Source organism: Anas acuta, chromosome 5 (assembly GCF_963932015.1).
Source record: "Anas acuta chromosome 5, bAnaAcu1.1, whole genome shotgun sequence".
Classification (NCBI taxonomy): domain Eukaryota; kingdom Metazoa; phylum Chordata; class Aves; order Anseriformes; family Anatidae; genus Anas; species Anas acuta.
Window position 1 is genome coordinate 28,522,511 of NC_088983.1, and position 23,410 is coordinate 28,545,920.

The 23,410-nt window shown below is 40.3% G+C and overlaps 1 protein-coding gene across 8 annotated transcripts in view; it reads left to right on the forward strand.

Annotated features, from left to right (window-relative positions):
• KCNQ1 (potassium voltage-gated channel subfamily Q member 1) overlaps positions 1-23,410 on the forward strand; it is a 389,773-nt gene that overhangs the window by 68,327 nt on the left and 298,036 nt on the right. The window contains exon 1 of one of the 8 annotated variants that reach the window (XM_068683466.1): positions 6,961-6,979. The exons of the other annotated variants lie outside the window; for them this stretch is intronic. The gene's annotated coding sequence lies outside the window, so the exon portion shown is untranslated. Of the gene's footprint in view, positions 1-6,960; positions 6,980-23,410 lie in introns of those variants that run through there. 8 annotated transcript variants of the gene reach the window in all.

The following is a 23,410-nucleotide window of genomic DNA, read 5'->3' on the forward strand; positions in this document are numbered from 1 at the left end:
GACTTCTCTAGTGCATATACTAAATAATTTAGAACGTTGTGATATTACCATGTGTTGATTTTGCTTGTCAGGCGGCACCGGGACTTGAAAAAATCATTAATGTTGTTGATTTAAATCTTGACAGTTACAACGTTGAAAGTTACCTGTCATTGTATAACCTTCAGGCTTAATTTATTTTTCCCATGGGTTGATGGGAAGCAGCTATGTTTGGATCTAGTTTCAGGGTCTACAATAGCTGAGGTGACAAACTTGGAGGGAGGAGGAAAACCACTGAAGTAATCTAGGCTGAATAGCTATTGTTATGTTTGCTTCGGATATTCAGAGCCAGAATATCCCAGTGAGTCTCTTGTGAAGACGGTCTTAGCAGCCTGTGCCTCGTGATCAGACCTCCAAGATCAGCGTGCTCCAAGCTCAAGAAATCGTTAGCTTTTCCTACAATACTGAAGCAAGTGACACTTGTATAAGGAGAATTTAAAAAATAATAAAAAGGCAAGAAAGTGTCTTTCCCCCAAACTGTTACATTAGATGACTGAAATTATAATCGATGTCTATCTTAAGACTCCCCAAACCAGGCAAATTAAAAGAATAATTACCAAATAACAATTGAATAAAATCTGAATTTGGAATGAGAACCTTTAATTTTTAAAAGAAATGTATGCTAAGGATCACAAATTCAAAGGACAATAATGTAACAGCACGAATAAAGTGAAAAGTCATCCTTCTGTAAGTGACATGCATGCATGCATGTGTTCCTCTCTTTCAAATACTTTAAGTATGAATTTGAAGTTAGATTCTTTCAACTGATGAAGTAAAAACCACCACCAAAACAAAAGCAAATAAAAAAACCCACCCCAGGAATGACTAAAACTACAGAAACTTCTTGCATTTTTGAATAGATCTGGAACAATTTGTTGGCAGAACATGTATTATCAAACCCTCATGGCTTCCTGAAAGAAGGTTGATGTTAAATGTTTTATTTCTAAGCCTGTCTTATTGTTCAAGTCTATTGTTGTTACTTCTCAGCTGTGATGCCTAGAAGAGGACCTGCTGGCACCCAGACATCCCACTGTTCCCTAGCAAATAGTGTTGCTGCCTGACTCTCTTGTTTGCTTAGACTGCTGTGATGTTTAGTTCAGTGGGGTCCTTGTGCTTCCTCATGTCCCCTGTTGTTGTAAGTGAATCATAGTTTATAAGTGTTGTTTTTTTTTTTTTTTTTAAATGAAAACAGCAATGAAGTGGTGTGTTTGAAAAGCAGCACCTGACAAACAGAAACTCATCTTCAAAAAGATGCTGCTCTCTCCCACTTGTTTTGGTCTGTTTTTCAGAATAACCTACTCATAGCACCTTCTGTTTAGAAGCACCTTCTAAACTCATAGGTTTGGGGAGTCTTAAGATAGACATCGATTATAATTTCAGTCATCTACTCATAGCACCTTCTGTTTGTTAAGCACAAAAAGTAGCCTTTGTTGTCCATCTTCTGTTGTGTGTTAAACAGTATTCCAGAAAGGAGGGGGCAGACAGCAGTGTGTGCCTATAACAGTCACACATTTAAGTACCTCTGTACTAATTATAAAATTAAAATAAAATCAGGCAAAAGGTGTCTAAGATAAAACACTTGGCGCTGGCTGCCATTTCTGCAAAAGACTGTGTTAATAAGCTTGGCACTCAATTTTTTATGGGTGTATTTTATTGTTTCTACATGTGCATTTGATTACCCAGAAGACCTTTAGTTTCCTGCTCTCTCAAGGTGGAAAACCACAACAGTTATAACCATCAGTGCAATCTGACATACAAGCAGTGACCTTGGACTCGTTGGGCTTGCTTCCTTGCCTTATTTGGGAACTGCTGGTAAAACGCCATTCAGATAAAACACAAGTTTGAAAGCGGCACCTTAATAACAGGAGCATAGTGGTCTAGGGAAAACAATGTTATGAGTTGCACTTTAAATATTTATAGTTAATGAGTTAATGTTACAAATCTCTTGCAGAAGAAACAAAGGCTGTTTGCGTCAAGAGTTTCCATGTTGTGTATTTAAGCAGCATTAGGAAGAACTCTTGTGTGTGAACAATAGCACGTGATGATAGGACGAGTTGTTCATCTGGTGTGTGCTCATCTAAACTGGATTGTTATTGAGTGCTGTCGATGTACCTGGGAGGAGTAATGATGTGTGCTGTTCAGCAAAGGGACACGCTGTGTTATTACGCTGCTCTGTGGGACTGGAGGGGTGTTTTGACCATTTTCCCCATATAAATATGGTGTGCCTTAGCTGTTTGCCATTTGCATCTGTAAACCTAAGAGCCTACTACAGCTGCCAGTATTCAGGGGAATAATGTAAGGTTGCTGTCGTCTTTCCATTTGTAACTGTGGTTTATCAGCGCGTACTGGAGTCCGTTCTTCTTTGAGCTGCTAATTAAGCAATGTCTTTGCAGCTGACTAGTTGAGAACTCCCTTTGAGCTGATGAATGCTGTTTGGCATTCATTTGGCTATCTGTTTGATCTAGAATCAAAAGCGTAATGAAGTTAGTTTAGTTTGAGAGATTGAATAAACACCATAAAGTGAAAGGCAGAGACAAAACTAAACACAATTATTTTGATTACTTGAAGGCTCCAATAATTTCCTGGATGTACTGGATGATGTTTCTAGAGATACAAAACAATGAATATTTAAAAGAATCTTCTTGGACTATATTTGCATTTTTTTTTTAACTTGTCTTGAAGACTTCCAAGACTTCCTAATTCTAAAAAAAAAAAAAAAAAAAAAAAAAAAAAAAACCTCTTAAATTAAAATTCAAAATACACTGCAAATTTCCCAATATCTCCATGTTGTACACTTCCTTTCTGAAAATTGGAAGCATGATAAAGGCAGTCACTGGGAGCCTGCCATTTAAGTGCCTTGGTAGCTTCTGCTGCTAAAGGTGTGTGTTGAACATTCACGATGTGGGAGTATACGAGGCTGTATGTGGTTTTCTCCTCTGGAAGAATTACTGCTAGATAGGAAATTCTCGATGCAATTTTTAACCACCATGTGCCACCACATAAATCTGTTTGTATCAGCACACCTGTTCAGGTGCTTTGCAAGGCAAGTTGGTTAAAGCATGTTATGTTGACTTTGTTTTCTTTGATTTGAAGTGAGATTTGTAAACGTATGTTATGTATTTACTTATTTACTCCTAAACTTAAGTGAACCAGCTATTGTAATAGATTGCCATCAGTAAATGATGCCTTTCTTAAGAGGGGGGGAGGGAAGAACACAACAATCCATTTCCTACAAAGTTTATGTAGACTTTTTTTTCTGCATTTCTTTTTTCCTGGCCCCTGTGAGGCCTGACAAATACTGTTTCACACAGGAAGAATGGGGGCATGAGAATTATCACTTCCTGCTGTATTTTCATTGAGCTTCTGGACAAAGGTAGAAGCACCAATGGCTTTATTTTTTATACTGAATCTAATGGACTCATTCCTGCAAGTATTTATCTACTGGTAGAAACAGAAGTCACGTTTCCAGCCTCCAAACCCTGTAGAAAAAGATGATTTGAGTCTCAAAGTCCTAATAGCATCTTCAGTCTTTCATGCTTGTAGGATTTAGAGTTCTCTGAATGCAAACAGGCTTACTCCAGGCAGGCAGGCAGGGACAGCTGGCCTTCTGAATGGGTGCTGGCTGGGAAGTTGCTCATTGTGTTCCTCCAAAGCTCTGCTTCGGATAGGGTAACTTGTAACTTTCTCCCTGAGTTTTTGGGTTCAGTGCATCACCTCAGGGATGAAACAACAGGTTTTCATCCTCTTGGAAAGAAAGAAATATAGTGAGACTGGTTAGAGAAGGATGAGGGGCTGTCTGGCTGTGTAAGTATGGAAAATTTTTGCTTCTCACTTAAGTCTTCCTCTGAACTGTGTCGAGCCAGGGAAGGATGTTTGAGGGTCTTCTGGGTCAAAACCCAGGAAACTTGTGAGTCTTTCTTGCTGGTATTTCTTCAGAAAATATGCTGTGAACTTTATATCCTGAAGAGTCAATTTCCAGATGGTTTCAGGCAGATGAATCTTATGATGCAAGGGATTTCCTTTTTCCTGATTGCTCCATTGTTGGCTTCTTGCCCTTGTGTCTGTGGCTCGGTGGATATAACTTCTGAGGGTAGCTTCCAGTAGTCCATTGAGGGTCCGTTCAATTTGTGTCAGTTTTTGCTGTAGAAGTAGAGCAGGACACTGCAAACAGTGATGCAAGCTGTGACTTTGAGCTCTAGCTGTTGCATAGAAAGAAATCGCAGCTGTATGCTTCTGTAGCTGTTCTGAAGATGGAATCAACCTCTCCATTTGTCAGGGTCCTTCTGCCCCTTCTCCATTACTCTTCAGAGAGGCAAAGTAGCTTCACAGTGCCACAGCCCAGCTCTCTCGGCACTCCTGGATGCAACCTGTCTGGTGCTGTGCTCTTGTATGGGATGAGCTCTCAAGGCATTCCCAACTTCATCCTGGTTTCCTCCTGTTAGTCTGTGTCCTCCTTGAACTCAGCAAATAATCAGAGAGGCCTGGGGGACCTTGCTGGTGGAGGCTGAGGCCAAGAGGGCAGAGTACTTCAGCCATGCCTGTTTCTGCTGCCACCAGATCACACCCTTTGTTGAGAATAAGCCTGCACTTCCCTTGGTTAGCTTTTACTGCCAGTGCAGTAGTTTGACGTTACGTCCAAGTGTCAACTCCAGCTGAGCCTTGGGAGCCTACGATACCTGGTGTTCACCAGCTGTCTCCCATCCAAGCAGTTACTGGGCCTGACCCTATCTAATTTCCACAATGGGAGGGATCAGGCATGTTCAGGGTGATGTAATGATAGACCACAAGCAAGAAAACTTCAAGAACATTCTGTGATTTTGGAGAGTAGGGTAATCTCATCTTTTAAAGGAAACATGATATAAAAATGTAAGCGTACGCCTGCACATGGCTTTCAGGTTTTATGCAGTTCCAGCAAACAGCTGTCCTTCAGTTTCTTAGACTGGAGGGATGTAGCTAAGGACAGACAAATTTTGACTTGGGACACTGATTCACAGCACTGACCCATAAACGCTGATTCATGGAACAAGTTGACTGTGGCAGAATTTGAACTATGATTTTAGAGGTATTCAGTAACATCCTGTAAAGCTTGATCTGTGATGCAATGTATGGTATGACTGAAGTCCTTAGTCCTGCTTCCTTTCTGTCCTTCAGCACACAATGAATCTGAGCCTTGAACTTCGTTCTGAGTAGACGTGACAACAGCTAATTATTCTGTATCATTTCTGTCCGATGGTATAAAAACTTGGAATGATGTATTGTCACACACTGAAATGACTGTGAGTTGGTCACATTCTCTTTCTGAAGTGTGCAGCTACAGGTAAAACTGTATTTGTATGAGAATGGTGTGTTTTAGCCTGTTGTTAACGAAATCCCCAAATATTTAGTAAGCAAAAAGCACATGGCTACAGTGCCAAGCAATCTTCTTTCCAAATAGTGATAGGTAACAGCGCTTCTTTCCTGATGTTCAAGCTTGTACCATGGGTTTTATCTGCAACATGGATTCCTAAATCCTTACATATACCACAAAACGCTCAAGGTATAAGATGCGAGAGAGACGGGGCATCTTATATCCCTTTTGACACATAAAACTCATCTATGTTATCATCCTCTTGCATTTGAGTCACTGCTTTATCTTCATGAAATGCAGCCTTGCTCTGCTTGTAGCCATACATGATGCTGCTATCAGGCACTTTCATTTTAAGATGATTTTTTCCCTGCCACTGTTCTTTTAGTGTTACCAGTGGTCTCTCCCTTTCAGCTTGTCTCAGAGATAAGCTATGTGACTTCGGTTTTAAGGCCTTCAGCTTATCCCCTCTATCAGTTTCTCAATGTCAGCAGACCAGCTTAGAGAATTATCAACTCTTGCTTTCTGCTTTCATTCCTTTGAGTAAAATTATCAAACAAATACTTTCTCCCCATGCTTTTGAGCAACTCACTGTAAGCCTCCTCCAGCAGTTGCAGATTTCCTATTTATACACCTATCTTGCATGTTTTCCTAGCCATTCTGACACTGAGTAGTTCGGCTGTTCCTGAGGTGAAACCTTAGCCTGTAATCAATGTGTCTGTGGTGTTTGCTGCAGGAAAGGAGAAGGCAGAGATGGGTGTTAATGCAGGGTACGCCAGGCCATCTTTTCCCCGCCCCCCCGCCTCCCCTCTTCGCTGTTAACCTGATCAAATAACGTTCTCTGTGCCTGCAAACTTTCAATATATAACACAGCATGCCTTTGGTAAAGGGCAGTCTGTAAGAGTAAGGGAAGTTGAGTTTTGAGTTCTGGCAATATGCTGGGGTAGAAGTTATGCAGAGCTTTAATGTCTCAGTTTGCAGTGTATTCTTGAAGTACCAGATCTTAATGTATGACTGGGTGATAGCTGGCAAATGAGACGGTTGTAGAAGTTGAGGGGAAAGAACCTAGCCACTGTGGAATTTTCTTAAAGTACTCAGTATGGAAGGCAATGAATTGGGAGATTTTTTTAATGTAAACTCATTCACATTGAACCAGACCTAGTTTGTCACAGCGTATGTTGCAGAGCACAGAAGAGGTATTCTCCTGTGCTTATTTTCATCGCTTTGGTAGCTCTTGGGCTCTCCATCACATTAGTATGTGTTCATTTACTTACAGAACTAAGCTGCAAATGGCTCTTCATGAATCGGTTTTCCTCTCTTAATGAACTACCAGATTGTTAATGGTGTAAAAAAACACATCCTTTTCCAAGCCTAATATCTATTCTGAAAGATATATAGGTGGTAAACTAGACAATACGATAGCATCTTTATGTTGTTGCCACATAAAAGAGCGTTCTGACTTCTTTTTAATTTTCTTAGATAGCAAGTTCATTAATCAGCACAGCTGCTGCGGGGCCAGGTATGCCTTTCTGAAGGTGGAAGAAGGCCAGTTTGGTGTTCAGCTGTGAAGAATGAAATTTCTGAAGGAATAAATTGAAGGTGGGCATTTTTGTGAGAGGCCCCAAAGTCCAATTTCAAAGCGTAGTCATTTTTAACTAGAGTACATCACTTCTGAGCATGTGGCTTTTAGTTTGCTCTCCTTCTAGAAACCATTCCTAAGTTTCCAAAGAGGGCTTGGACACAGCTAACCTTGCAAGTGTAGGAGTGACAATATGCGATAAAGCATATGCAGCACTCTTTCTGACCCATTTCACTGGAAATGATTTGCCTGACACACTTTCTATGATCATTAGGTGCTTTTTAGTTACAGTGGAGAAAGTTTTTGAAAAGCTCTGCTGTAACCACGTTTTTGCCATGTGTATATGCTATTCAGTGGCTTATGTAGGGAAGGATCAGGATTTCCATTGCAAAACATTTTAATGTTAAAAAAAAAAAAAAAAAAACCTGCTCCAAAATAAAATGTGCATTAAAGAATTCTCATTTGTGGTTGAAATATGAAATTTCCATTTTTATGGGAAGAAAAGGGGGTAAGGCTCTTAAAATTAACATAATTTTGTCTTTTAGTGTCTAAGCCAGGAAGAGGGAAGGATGAATAGAAACAACATGCATAGAAAATTTACGTTTAATTTCTGGTATCTTATGCAACCATAATTTTTGACCAGATTTAGTTTTCTGTGTTAACTTCTGTTCTTAAATAAAACAGAACATATTTTCCTCATTTCATCGAAATGCATCAAATTTCATTGAACTGCATCAATGCGGATCAAAGTGGAGCTAGGTTTTCAGCTTTGCCCTTGCTGTGTGCACAGAAAACAAGTGCCCACGTTGTCTGAGCTGCTGGGAGAAAGCTTTGTGCTGCTGCTTTGGGGCCATCTGCTGGAATTTTACCTCAGGAGCCTCATTTCTCCCAGGCCTGTGCTGCCCCAGAGTTTGTTTATTCACAGAACCTTTTTTTTTCTTCCCCCCCCCCCCCCCATCTGCTTTTAGAGTGCTCAGGTTCTGACACTTTCTGTCCCCAAACTGTTACTTTGCTCCTTGCTCTCCCTCATGATAGGGAGCAGTAGCAATTTGTCTGGCAGTGATGCCATTATTAGAGGAACTGGTCTCAAAAACATCTTCCAAATAGGTGATCTTTATTACTTATGAAGGAGCCTGTTTCAGGAAGCTTTCGTTACTAGGAGAATGATATTATTATTTTAACTTCATTATGTGTGGTAAAGATGAATGAGAAACATGCTTCTGTGCCAACTTGAGAAAGGCACAAAACAGATCACCTTAAGAGTTCAGGGATTGTGGTTTCATATGGGGAAGCTTCTCTCTGTTCAGAATAATTGCTCAAATGCTTGACAGATTAATTTTTGTTAAAGTCTATTGTTGAGGAAGTTCATGACTTCACCACTCAAATAATTTGTTTGCTAATGTACTGTCCTCTGGTTTCTTTGCCTGCAGTGCTAGCTTTTTCCAGGCTTAAATGAAGTCATCTTTGGAGCCAGATTTATACTGAAAATAAAGTATTTTTAATTATAAAATACAATTATCTCATACATCTGTGTTAATGGTGGATAATGTGGATTTGCCTCCTTCTCCACAGTTGAGAATTGAGATGAACAGAATTTGTTAGGGAGTTTCACAATAGAGTAGTTTTCATTTGGCTTTGTTGAGTAGTGGGAAACAGCATACAAATAGAAATCTGCAAATGTGAAGATCATAATATAGTTGTCTTATTTTTTATTTTTTTCAGACCTGTTGTTGTAGTAACTCTTCTGCTTTTAAAAATTTTATTTTATAGTGAATGCACCCTGGACATGAGAACTTGATGTTATTTGATTACTTCTGTCCTTAACAGCTATGGCCAGCAGATGGTCAAAATCTGTCACCATCTACAATATTTAGGTGTGAAATATCTAAAAAATAACAATAGCTAGGAGATGTAAAAGCCAGGGGCTTGCAGTGGTAGTCAGGGACTTGCATTCTGTGTTTCTTTGTGTGGCAATTACGCACAGGCTGTCTGCAGTAGGGATCTGCCCAAGCAATTGCTTGGCGAAGAAAAAAAAACACAAGTACATAGGTGGAACAGAGCTCTCTTAGTCCTTTTTTCTTTTAATTAAGCGTATCCTGTAGGCTGGTCAAGAAATTAATTCTGCTTCATCAGATTATGAAACAACAAATGTTAAGTGCTATGTGCATTAGAGATACTTTGTTATTTTCCCGAATCTGCTGCCAAAGACTTTCCAAGTAGAACAATGCTTTTGTTTGTGCTGACGAAGGTGACACTACGTAAAAAAATCTTCTCCAGTGGCACAGGTGCCGTTTCAATAATGTCCCTAATCAAATGATGTCCTTCAGTTTTGAGCTGCGCTGCTGACTTCTCTTCTAATACTGCTTGGTGTTATTGGTGTTTTTCAGCTTTCTGAACCTTCTGAAGTGCTTTGCATCTTTAAAAACGGTATTAATTACTGTGGGTTGGGTTTTAAGACTGATACACGGGAAGAGTAAACCATCTGTCTCCAGTTGCTGCCACGGGCTTCATGGCCTGAAATTTGAAGCTCTGTGGGATTTAGCCTCCTTTTTAGAGCACAACAACAAAAAATCTAATAAAATGAAGTCCTGCTTTAATCTGGAGAAGCCTGTTGCTAAAATCATTTTGAAAAAAAGATGCAAATGTTTCTTTAAAGCTGCTGTTTAAAAAGTGCAGCCAACGATTTCTGCCCTTTATAATTTCTGTGTTGTGACTTACAAGATGACTGGTATGTCCTAAGTACCATAATCTTCACCTCTTCAGCTACTTTAAAATGATCCATTAGAGTGGAGCAAAGGGTCCGGGATCTTGTAGTTTTGTAAACTCAGTAGATATTGGGTGATCAAGAGCAATTGGGATCTATAACTGGAGATGCATGTCAAAAGGGCTTAGTTCTTTAAGCTGAAAACGTATTCAAAAGAATCAGGGCTGGGCTCCTGGATGATGAACATACATGGAAATCTGATCCTTACACGGAAGAATTATATGGATTACTTGATGCATGTGGACTGTAATGATTTAATTAGGATGCACTTACAGAAGTACCTTCAAAATATTTGGCTGCTTTCAGTAGTTTTCATTATAACCATAAAAATCTTCATCTGTTAAAAAGCGAAGCAAACAGTGAGGTGTTATAGACAGGTGATTCAATGGTATGGTGTTCATCCCTGCAGCTCTCATCTCTGTTTCCCCACCCCATAGTGAATGGCCATCAGAATCTACAGGATCTAGTTCTAAATTATAAATTCCCACAATTGAAAACTAAACAGAGAAAATTAATAGATATCAGGAAATGACAGGCTGACAGAGAGTCTTTTATTGAATATTATGACTGACATCCATTCATGCACATGGCAGGATGTGTATTGACTGCAGTGTCATGTAGATGGATGAATTTGACCCTGGCATTTCTTAGGGTTTTGGCTGCTGCTGCAATGTTGTTAATATTTAAAATGTCTAATAGTTTAGGGCCAAGAATAGTATCTCAAAGCATAATTTTACCATTAGATCATATGCTACTCAAGTGGATGTTCTTAATATGTTGGCAGATCATATCAATACATTTTACTGATACTTTCTAAACATACACTCGAAATGGCAGCTTAATCTTGAGAGCACTGCACTTTGACAGAAAATCAGCATTTTACGTTTCCTGGTAGTTTGGTCATGAAACCACGGCTTCCCGGGGAGAGCTATTCAAGGCCCACATCTCATAAAGGCTTGTGCCTCTACTTAACTTTATGTATTACAAATTTATATTTATGATGATTATTCATTGCAGAGGACCTCATATAAAGTTTAAAAATTAAAAAAAAAAAAAAAGCCAACACAGGAACTGGAATAATGTGCAACATGGCTCAATGTTGTAATACTGCATTTATAAAACTTAAATGAGAGAGTTTTTGTTTTGTTTTGTTTTGTTTTTTAGTCCTTAATTTGAGGAAATTTTGGCTTTTCTCCATGTAACTGAAAAAGTTCTTTGGTGGAAAAAATGTACAGTATATAAAATACATATGTATTGAAACAAGTTCTTGAATATATATATTATATAAATCTTGCATGTGTAGTGTCAGACATAACATCATTAACAATTCATTTATTATTCAAGTCAGTGTACTAAATAATCCATTTTTTTCCTTTTTCTGACTTATATCACTCTGTTTTCAAAAATCCATTCCATGCTGTTAGCAAACACTTGCTATATACAGTTTGGAAGCATTAGTAAGACCTGTAGTAATTTTAGGAGCTGTAGTAAAAATCACTATGTCCATGGAACACTGGAACCATAAGCCATGCAGTGTACTGTCTTCCATGCATTGCATCCTTGCTTCATCAGACTGTCTCATGATGCTACATCAGAAGCATAAGAAATTTGGGGGGGGGTTAATATTCTAATCTAAATTTCATAGCTCAGCTCTCACCTGCTGCTTCCCAGGAAAATATATTTTTCAGCTAGAGCCTGCTGAGTGAAGTCCAAACTGAGAAAGTGTTTCATCAAGTGCTCAATGTTCAGTTGAATTCAGATGAATCAATATGGTAAGGTACCATCATCAGTCTTAAAATGCTGCTGCTTTGGAACAATATTTTTTTTTGAAGTTCAGGGAGACAGAATAGACTAGCAAAGTTAAGAGGGAGTTTCAATCCAAGGCTTTTTTTTTTTTTTTGTCTGTTCCTTTGCTTCATGGCTATTTTGGCTGGCCTGAACAGTTGCCCTACATGAGGGCACTGATTTTTGCACTAGTACAGAGGTTGCAGGACAAGTAGCAAAAGTTGAGAATCTTAAGAAAAAAACAGAAGCTATCCACTGGAATTCTGAATGTGAGAGCTCATTCACAAGTGAAAAATAATGTTAATACAACTAGCAAAATAATTTCCTGGTCCTGGCAGAGATCAGATGGTGTTGTGCTCCTGAATTCCAAGGGTTGGTGCTAGCTTTCCACTCCTAAGGCTGTGGCTCATCTTCAGAGGTACCACAGGGTCACTGTCTCAGAGGTCTGCTTGCTAATGATTTTTGATCAGCTCTTGCTCCTGCTGAAGTTATCTGACTGAGAACTTGAGATTTCGTTAAAAAATAGTGTTTCTTTCTGCTGCAGCATCAAAAGACAACTCCCAGAAAAATGTAAATGTCTCCTGGTTTTTGGAGCACAAGCATGATATTTGAGCGGTTGAAGTTGGCCATGATGTTAGGTGTATACGTGCTGATGTATTTTTCTGGTATAATGTTACAAGAAGTATGCTGTTTATTAGTGCTGCTTGGGGAAAACACACTAATATAATGTACAAATGAGCATTTTAAACCAAACTGAGCATTATGGTTGGCATGTCTTTTAAAATTCCATCTACAGAAAAGCTTGTGGAAGATGAAAAATAAAATGCATGTCTGGCAGCTTCAGCAGTAAGGTCATTACTGTGAGCACCACAGGGCTGTGCGTCCAGTTAATAGTTTATTTTGGTTGCGTGGAGTCCCTGGTGCTGAATAGGAGCCCCTCCTGTAGGGTTCGGTATGTTAAGCATCTCATGCTTTCATTTCATCTTAACTTCTTTGATGAGGAAGTTCTTTGGTACTTGAATAGACAAAATGAGAGTCCAATTTTGAAACATGACTTAAGTATCATAGACCTTAAATCCTCTTGTAAAGTTTCAGACCTGATTGTAATTTTCTTGAACAATTTTCTTTTAATATTTTTCTGGGGGGTGGGGGAGGGGAGAGGAAGTTTTCCCTTAATTTTATTCCTGCCTTTTAGTACCCTGCTAGAATTTCAGCTTTTTTTTTTTTTTTTTTTTTTCTGATTGGTGCTTTGGTAGATATGTCTGAAAAAGGCAGAGAAGCTCTAAGCTGTGTGAATATTTCATTTAATGCCTGAGAATTTGCCTTGTTTTCTTCCGCTCTTACCAATTCATATAGGAAGATAGTATTTTATATCCTCGACTCGCAAAAAAGAGAATGCAATATTGACTTCTCTGAAAGCATGTCAGCTACAGCTCTAAATAATTAAAGCAAGGAATCATAATTAAAATGGCAGTGAGAGCACTTATCCCAGCTTCAGATCTTTCTCACGGTATTCATCTTACTTGCCAGCACTGATGAAAGCCTCTTTCAGATGTGATTGTTTCAGGAAGAAGGGGCACAGAAAGGCATTTGTGAGGCTAGGAGGAGGCAGGCTGCAGTCACTCAGGTCCGATGCTGCTTCGGTGATGCTCGGAATGAATTGAAATAAATTTCTATCCAGGTCAGCAGCTCCAGGTGTTCCTTCCACATTTGTGTATTTATGTCTGCAGTTTTTTGGGGGTCACTGTCTCACTCTGTTCACAACTAAAGATATGGATGCTGTCAGGAATGTCAATGTCATCTTCCTATCATGGACGATTTTCACTGTGCTAGCATAGCACTCCGGATGTTTCTTCATACAACATACAGAAGCACAAGTCCTGATTTGTATTGCAATAAAATTAACGTGCAAGTTTTTGTCCACTGATAAATCAGTTGTACAACACTGTGGGATGCTGTCTGTCCCTTAAAGAAGGGGATATTTTCCTCTCTTCTGTCTTGTTTTACTGCTCTGGGGTAGGGCACCATTCCTGGCTAGGAGCTGGTTACTACATGAGCAATTCTGAGAAGAGAAGGTGACCAGGGCTGTTTTTTTTTTTTTTTTTTGCAGTATTGTACCCTACCCTTTCCTTTCCTAAAGAGGCGTACTTTTATATGATAACATAAAAACATAAAATAATTAAAATACATAAAATATTTTAAGGTGGAAAACGTGTAGCCATACTTGCCCCACTGTGTCTTCCCAGTGACTTGCAGCTCCTTACTTAACTCTTCTTTAGCTATGTTTTGTTTTCTCACATCTTGTGTGTTTCAGTATCCCCTCATTAGCATAAAAATAAGATGCATTTATTTTAAGAGGCATACTACAGTGTCCTTTGACCTTTGATTGGGGAGAGGATGTAATTTATAGCAGTACAGCTGTTGTGAAAGTAATTAGAAAAAGAAGGGCAATACATATAGCTCTTGAAAATGTTCCCTCATGTGAAGCTATTAAAATAACATCAGGACAGCCCAAGCATCAGAAGCCAGTTGGAGTAAATGCTGTTGCTTGTTTAAAGAAATGTTATGTATTTATGGAAAGTAAGCTCAAGTGTGGTGGTGTTTTGTGGTTGTGTTTTTTTTTTTTTTTTTTTTTTATGTTCAGTGAGGTTTTATTTCAGGAAAATGTATTTAATTTAGGGTTGATAGCAGCAGAGCAAGAGCTTAGGCTTGACAATTTTTCAGAAGCTGGGTTTTGCACAACCTTAGAGAGGTTTTCAGTGTTCTTCTATTAATATTTGGATACTAAATTACTTTAAAATTGCTGGCCTGATTCTGCTGTTGCAAGAAAAGTAGAAGTGATCCAGTGGGCCCTCAGACTGACCGTGTAAAGCTCCACCTAGCAAACAAGCTTTACTGGCATTGTGGCACTCTGCTTTTAGAGCATACGTCTCCTATCTCCCCTCCTTTCTTACTGAAATGAAAACTTATCCCGAATGGGATGATAAAAAGGAAAGTTCTCTATTGCAGTAAGGACAAACTGTTTGCTTTCAGCTGCGGTGTGCAACTTATCTGTTGTCCTAAGTTCCTGCTTGTAACTCCTCTGTGTTAGGAGGTGCCTAGGTCTGCTTATTGTGCAAAACCCACCTCGGCCGCAGCCCTTTGCAAGCATCTGGGTGGTTTCTTCTCGGGCAAAAGCTTCCTCTGCCTGCCCTCCCTCTCCCCGTGGTGTGCTGTGTGCACTTTTGCCCAAAAAAGTTTTTCAGCCATCTCTCCTGGCACCATGCTTCTGGGTGACTTTGAGAGTTCCTTGGCCTTGGGACCGTGAGCCGAGCATACCTGCTGCTCCTGCCTTGCTTGCTGCTCTAGCCATGCATGTGGTGTGGCCCTTTGAGGTGACGGGTGCTAACTATTCTCCTGCTGAGGCTGCCACCAAAACGACTTGGCTTGCTAAAGAGCTGCAAAGCCATGGTTCAGCTCTGCTTTGGCTTGAATGCTGGCTTAAAGGCTAGTACAAGCTGAAATTGGTGTTGGTGTTCATTTTGCAACAGGCAGTGTTAGGGCTGTGGGTACTGGGTGTGCAGCAGGGATGTCCTGCTTTCAACAATGGGCTGCTGCAGGACGTGGCTAGACCTGCAGGTGTCAGGGGATGACTGTGCAGGGCTGTATGAGTTCCCTAAAGCTGTGTTAGTGGCCAAAAGAGTAAGGGACAGCTTATTGTCCTTGGAATAGCTCTGAAAATGAATTCTTTTCTCTGCTTTGAGCTGTTTTATCAAACAATGAGAATAGCAGAAAATAGTTCACTGTTTTACATAATTCTCACTGTATACTTTTAGCCTTCGTGTAAGAGCACTAATGACCCATTTTGTCTTGCTGAGCCCTGGGGTGCTTGTACACACAACTGCAAAAATGCTTTAGGTTTGTAGTATTGAGTGATATCCTTTTCTAGTTGTGTATCTGCACTTGCTCCTCCAGTGACTCATGGTGCTTTGTTGGTGTTTCCTGCTAATGATCAGGCACATCAGACGCTTGTTATGTACTTTCTGAGGAGCACTGCAGAACTTTTTGCAGTCTGGTGGTTCACATCTTGAGTTATGCGCTTGTTTTGAATGTAGCATGTATTTTTTCTTCCCAGCTTCTTACATAGCACCTATCATCTTTTTCCTGTTCAGCCTTGCCTGTTCTCAGAGGAACCAATACCTTGTTGCAGGATGCAATAACATTGCTTTTTGTGGGCAGTTAACCTTTCTTCTTGAAGCACCTTGACATCTGGTTTGCATTTCTACTGCAATCATACCCTTTGCCAAGGCCCTTCCTGCAATAATTCTGGTGTTGTGTCCTAAATGACTTTTGATTCATTGTGTCCTTTGTATTTTGGTATGCTGCCCATAACTTAAATTATTTTTACAGACTCTAATCTCCCAGAAGAGCTGAGTAAGTGTGATAGAAACCTTGCTTATTAGCTGTGTAGCTAACCTGGTTTTTTTAGTATCAGTCTACCCTGTATTGTATATTATTTACCTTGTACAACAAAAGTGCTTTCTCACACAGGAGCTAGAAGATAGTACTTCTTCGGCAAGGAGTCAAGGAGATGGTTAAAAATTATGCCATTGTTTCCTTCAGGAAGCACCAACTTTACTTTGCCTTGCAGTTGGAACAGATACATATTAACAGGAAACTCCATCTGATAGCCCTAAGCTAACGCAAACAGAGCATTCACACTTTGTTTGTCTGCTTGAGGTTTTTTGATGGTAAGTGACAGCTGAGAACAGTGATCTGTCTGCTAGCTTGACCTGTGTAGGACATCCAAGAGAGGAAGCGCACGTCATACAGGCAGCTGTTGTGTCCAGTTCCTGGAGCAAATCACACTTCTCTGCATGAATACAAGTGTGCTTCCCCATTGCTGGGCATCCTCATGTTGCAGAGAGGCTGGAAGATGGGCAGGGGCTGTACCCCTCCTTCCTTCCCCTGCCTCAGAAACAAAGCAAAAAAGGGTAAGACAAATCCATCAGGCAAAAATCATACGAGGAGCCTGGAGGACCAAGAGGTTAAACCTGCAGCCAGCTTTGTGTTTTTTTTGTTTGTTTGTTTATTTATTTTTTTTTTCAGTTCGTTTGTTACCTGGACTAAAGTCCTTGTTTTCATTCTTCTAGGCTTTTCCATCTCCAGCCACTGTTTGTGAAGGTTGCTGGTCTCTTCTAACTTCTTTCTATGGTGATTTCTTTCATATTTTGCCCTGTTTCATGGATCTAGACTCAGAATTCATGTTTTCAGAAGTGAAACAATTCTCTCATAAGCTAGTCATTTGAACTAGTTAGGTAGCACAGCTAATGCAGGAGGAGTTCAGCAGTTTTCTTTCAAGGATTAGAGAGTTCACAGCCATACTCAGAGAAAACAATATGTGTTACTAACAATTACAAAGTCAGCTAAAACTATGAGCAAGGATAAAGTATGGGGCTCCTTCATTTTATTAAGCTACCATTGCCTGACAACCCTTTTCTTGAGAACAAGCATAAACCATAGCCTTTTTTTAGTGATGGAGAGCCTCTGATGTCCACTGCTTGCATAACTGAATGCTCGTTTAGCCTTCTGTTAGTAGACTGCACTGTGCTCTTATGGTTTCAAGTCCTCACAGAACTAGTGTCTTCCCAGGGCTCATTTCAGACTTGCTGAAGAGATCAGCATACAATCTGTGCATACAGGGTCTTTGTGCACCTTAATGAATTTCCTTAAGGATGAAAGTACTCTGCACAGTGAAATCCAGATTCTTTTTTTTTAAAAACAACTTTGTCTGAGTATCTCATGTTTAAAAGCACCAGTTGGTATTTGTACTTGACGCTGTACCTTGATGCTGATCCTATAAAATAAAATGCCATCCTGTATTTGCTTCCTGCCAGTGCAGTTTAAGATCTGGAGTCCTGTCCCCTCCTACTGTCACCTGTCCTGCGTTTGACAAGTTCTGCCTAGTCCCCTTCTAACTCCTACCTTTTATTAGAATTTTTATCCTTGGTTTTTGTCCTTAATTCCAAAACGTCTTGAGTGAAAGAGCAAGAAAGACCTGGTATCTAGCTGTGAAGAGAAATGACTTGATAAAGATTTGTATGAATGTTTGCCTAATTGTAACATGGAGCCATTGATGTAGTGTACTGCATGAGGTGGTAGTTGGGGATTTCAATTGACTTACAGTAATAGAAACCCTAGCAGGACCGATTTTTCCTGATGAAAATAAAATAAGGAAAAGTTTCTCTGGCCTAGAATGGAATGGGAATGCAGGACAATGAATGATTCTCTGTTTTCAGTGTAAAAGCCGGTGACTGACCGGCAGGTATTGGGATGCAGGAGATTGGTGCTACTCTGGGCACTTCTCCAAGAAATATTCAGTTCATTGCACTAAATGGAATAGCTCCAGTAAGAGACTTTAGAGGTCCGCTGCAGCACTGCAAGGTTTCAGGGCACTTTCCAGGAATGAAGGGGAAGAACAGAACAATAATCTGAACCCGAGGGGATCAGCAGTGTGATGTACAGAATGCCAGGTTGTTCTGTTTGCTGATGTCTTTGTTCGTCACTGATGTCTTATCTTTGTCCTCTTATGGAGTAGGAGATATCTTAGGAAATCTCACATTTCCGTCACAATGTGAAACATTTCTAGCACAGATCTCAAGGGAAAGGAAAATAAAATTTATTTTCAAGGCATAATTTTCTAGTTTTCCTCTGTATGTAGTTTTTCTGCAACTATGTGCCTTATCTGTGTGCCTCATTGCAATAACACTTTGCCCAGAAAGCTGTACAAAATTGTCCTTTTATGATACCATTGACCTTTGTGTTCGCAATCTGAAGAATAATTGCATGTCTGTGCCATAGAGATGAAAATGAACTATGGTAGAGCATCATTATTTTGACGAACTAACATTTACTTGTTATGCAGCAGTGTTATAGTTTCCAAGTTATGATGATCAAGATAAGAACCTGCCAATATTAATCTGCACGCTTGTGGTGTTCATTCTTGGTGTTGTTGTTCTGGTTCTTCTAAAGCTGTATGCTTACCAGAGGTTACATTTTGGTTGCACTGCTTTGTTTACCAGTAAAACCTATCACAGCTAAAAGCTAAATGGCAAGGAGATAGGAGCTTGTGAAGAAGGTTTGGGTAGAATGCTACCAGAAACATAGAAGGATCCCACAGAGGTGGCTTATTGCTTACAGAATGTTTCTTTTTAGTTTCAGTCATTTTCTCTGGTAGACAGGATGCACTAAAACTAGCCATTGACTTCCTGGGGAAAAAGAAGGGAAAAAAAAAAAAAAAAAGGAGCACAGATACTTCATTTATAATCTCAAATAATACTCCTTTTATCCAAGGGCACTGATAGCTGGGTACCTTCAAGACTTAATAGCTGTAATTCATGAAAGTAGCGTGACAGTAGGAGCAGATTAAAGACAGCTTCTGTGCCGTTGAACATGGGAAAACCGGCTGCCTTCCTGGGGGGTTAGAAATCAAGTTGAATTTCTAACATTTTAAATTTTGAATCTCATTCCTCATCTATTAAATGTTCTTGAGGTTTCAGCTTAGTTTAGGCCCCAATACCAAGCTTTTCTCTGTTCATGGAAAGACCCCCAACTGAGAGCATGTACAAAACACTGCAAGCAGCAATAAAATTTGCCTACATTTTAATACTTGTTTTTATTATGATGTTTTCAGGTCTGTAAGACTATTAATCTGGTGAATAGGTGCTTCCAGTTTGTCTTGTGGACCTTGTTTTAAAAACAGTTCCAAGTCATATCGCCAGGCATATTTTATAAAGCTTCATCAGTTCTCCTACCTGTGACATTTGCTAAATGAGTGTTATCTCTCAGTAGGTGGCTAATTATTCCATTGATCATTCCACGTGTTGTATCAAGCCACAAAAAAGACATGGAAATGTTCTAAAACCAAAGATAAATCCAGGAAAAACGAAGCACCTTGGGGCAGGAGGCTGCACAGTACTGACATCTACCTGTGTCATGTTTCTGCAGCTTTTGCTGAGACTGGTGACACAGGCTACAGTCTGGACCTGTTCTTGAAGTTGAAATATATTCTGGAATGGTCAGAAAGAAGTAAATCCACTGCTAGCTCTTAGTATGTTCTGTCTGTATTTGCTATATATTATTAAATGTGGTGCATATACTACTGGCTTGTTGTTCGCTCATCAGCTGTGTGATTCTTTCACAGAAATGCTCTGGCTCCTCAAACCTGTTTGAAAGAACAAGCTCTCTAAGTGATCTGGCTGGCTACTGCCAAATTTTGGTGTTATACTAATCCACATGCATGTAAATCTACATACGTACTCTGTCATGTGAGTGTATACAGCCGTGTCTGTGTTTTTTCTGCTTAATGATTAGCACAGGATAGAAGCACGTCCCAGGTCTGGGTGCCAGCTTGTACGTACGTGAGCTCAGGTGTTACTGGAGTGCTGCGTGCAGACAGCTCACACGTGCTGAGAAAGCCACGCTTCTATGGCTCCACCAGGTTTGCAGAGCTGGTGAAAGCGGAGCTGAAAAGACAGCCATGGAAACTGCTATGCTGAAGTAATTTGTCCTGTATAGCAGCGCTGGCTCTTTGACAAAAAGCGGCTTGCTTTCTTGTAGTTTGATGAAAATGGAGTTTGTGAAAGAAAACATGTGTTGCTTTGTGTCAGCATCCACGCTGCATTAACAGTGGTTTCATTGACATATCCAGAAGTATGCAATTGATCAGACCCTTGCAAAATGCTCGGGGTTAGCAGAAACACAGCACTGTTAAGTAGGAGTTAACCACAAAGCTGACTACTTCTGAGTGGTGTTGCTGGTGCAGTGGCTGCGATCTCCCTGGCTGCAGGCAGATGGTGCTCTGTAACCTGGGACCGGCTGTGTGTAAAGCTTCACGCTATCGTCTCATCTGCAACACTCACTTGGCCCCACGATCTGAGCGTTAGATCAGAGCTGATGGAAACCTGAACCCTTCATTGCTCTGCTTCCTTTCCTGGAGATGAGCACATTTGTGCACAGAGGGTAAATGAGCGATGGGTTTCAGGAGATAAAAGATATGTGTCTTCTGAGTCTAGGCATATCTTTAAGACCCTGTCGGCTCTGCACGAAGTGTGTAAGTGCAGGCTGCGGTTGCGTTGCGTCTTTGGGATGGTTGCGGCCTTCAGACATGCAGCCTGTTTTTAAGCTGGGCACTTTGCAGTGACTTGTTTTGCATAGCATGTAAGTTGCTCCCTGAAATTGTCCAGCATATTACAGTGAAAATAGACTTGATGAACATTAGGCTTCGCTTATCCAAAATACAGCTCTTGTGACTTACCTCTCTGAAATTACGTGGTTGATTAGGGTAGGGCTCATACATCAGTCTGCTGTTAAGTGCACCTTGGTTGGTTTTAGTTGCCTTTTAGTTTGTACACTCAACCTGTTAGCATCAAACAGCATACATGGCTGGCATCTCTCTCCAAGCGAGTACAGCTTTGGGAAAACGTAGCACTAGTGACCACAATAAAGCGCTATCAAGAGTGATAAAGAGCTGAAATTAAAACATTTGCTTTGAAAATATACATGAATTTGGAGCTTTGATATTTTTCTTCTATTATCATGGTTCTTTGACTTTTTTTCCCCCTTGTGGAAATTCACATGTATTTGAATATTTGGGAATGGAGGAAAAAAAAAAAAAAAGGTACACTTCTTACACGAGTAGGAGAAACTTCTTGAGGCCTGGCAGTTACATTTCCCCAGGGTGATTTTGACATAGAGCAAATTCAGGTCTGAGGCAGAGCAGAGGCTGTCCCTGCAGCTGTTGTTTGAGCCTGCTCACTGAGGAGAGGGAAGGTAGCTGTTTAAAATAAATGAAAAGGTGGCAAAGTTTTTCCTCTTTTCCTAGTGCCTCACTCCCTTTTTGTAGTTCAGAAGTGGAAGAGGAAGCCACCAGCACTGAAACTAAAAAAGCATGAGAGATGATGTGGAATGGTGCAGGGGTGATGGATGGCAGGTGGCTGCTGCAGCAGGGCAGGGCTGTGGGGAGGGAGGTGGAAAGCACAGAGCTGTGTGCTAAATCCTAGCAGGTATGCACAGGAGGTTTGGAGGGATATCGTGCAAAGAACCTCTACTCTCATATTTCTTAAAACTTTACCAGCTTTGTGATTCTCTTGTTTAATCTGCATGGGTATGTGTGCATGCATTCATAAGAAGTATTGTGTGCCCAAAAGGATAATGTGCTTTTTTATTGTCACGATGAGAACCTGCAGCTGTGTCAATTGGGGCAGAGGACTGTTAGTGAAATCTGAGCTGTTCCTTTTCTCATTTGTTTGTTTTAATGGCAGTTGCTTTGTTTTCTTGTGTCTTAAATTCTAGCCCCAAAGTTTGTCAAATCATCGCTTACACTGCAGCCTACCTCTTCCTCTTCATAGGTGTTTCCTTCAGATCTTGCTGAAGGATGTAGAGGAGGCCTAAAAATTCAGGCCTAAGTTCTTGTATCTAAATCACATTTAGTAGATGTGAACAGAAGAAAGTTGCACCAGTATTGCTGCGTCCTTTCTATACCAAATCCAAAATAAGGTAATCACAGAATTATCTAGGTTGGAAGAGACCTCCAAGATCATAGTCCAACCTCTGACCTAACGCTAACAAGTCCTCCACTGAACCATATCACTAAGCTCTACATCTAAACATCTTTTAAAGACCTCCAGGGATGGTGACTGAACCACTTCCCTGGGCAAGCCCGTTCCAATGCATGATGAGAATGGGATATCCATTATGACCCCTTCAGGGTCCACTGACCAGCTGGAAAGGGTCTTCATATTAAAAGTTCACAATAAAAGCAGCCCATTCACTTAAGTACTGCTGAATATTTCAGTCCTTGGAATTGTACAGAAATAGTAACAAACTTGTCAGAAGTGGTGTGCGGTTTTCCCTTTGCATGTATATTAAGTGTAACACCTATCCTGAATAGGGAGCTAATCCACAGGGTTTGTAGAGATTAAGGTGTTAACAATTTTTTTACAGGGTTTTGAGCCTGTAGAGTGCTGTCTGGATGATGATTCCATCATTGCACTCTTCCAGCCATGGAACAGAGTCTATGAGGAATGGGCCAGACTGGTTTGCTAGTTCTCTTTGGGGGTGGTAGTAGATGTGTTGCCATCTTCCCTAATGCCAAAGAAGCGATATCTGACCCCAAGTATTTGGCGTGAAGGTTTCTTGTGCTGTCATCCTGGAAAGCGCACAGTAATACATTTCAGGAGTTTTTCTGGAGAAAAAAGGAGGAAAAAAAAAAAAAAGGAAAGAAAGAAAGAAGACTGAAACAGATCCATGTGAATGAAACCCCTTAAAATACATAGCATGCTGACTTGGTGGAGTCCTGCTGTCAGCCTTTGTTTCGCTTAGTAGCAACAAGGGGAAAAAAAAGGGGGGGGAGGGGCAAAAAATTCCCCCTTCGGTTTATCTTGTTAATTAAACACACAGGCTTTCACCTTTGGTCCTTGCTAGATTCTCTGTAGTTGCAGTGAAGTACGAAGATATAGTCTTGGCTTTGGTGCCCTCTTGTGGTACAATGCATTGGCCTAGTTACACTTTTAACATGCACACTAATATGCGTTCACAATATCCTTTGTATATGCCTACACTGCACTTGTGTGTGCTGCGTTTTGACGCAGGCATTGGAGAATCTATTTTATGTCAGTCACATTATAATATCACATTTTTGCTTTCTTGAGTGCTTAGCCTTTCAAAAGGTTCACCCAATTAAATTCTTGTTTCTGTGAAAGAAGGTTAAGGCTCCACATGACTTCAGCTGAGCCATGACAATTTTCAGTTACTGATGTCCTGTTTTGTTATATACCTCATGTATTCAGATTTATTCATTGTCATTTCTCTTTTGGGAGTCGGTTGGCTGAGATAAAACCTAGCTGATAATCATTTCGGAGGC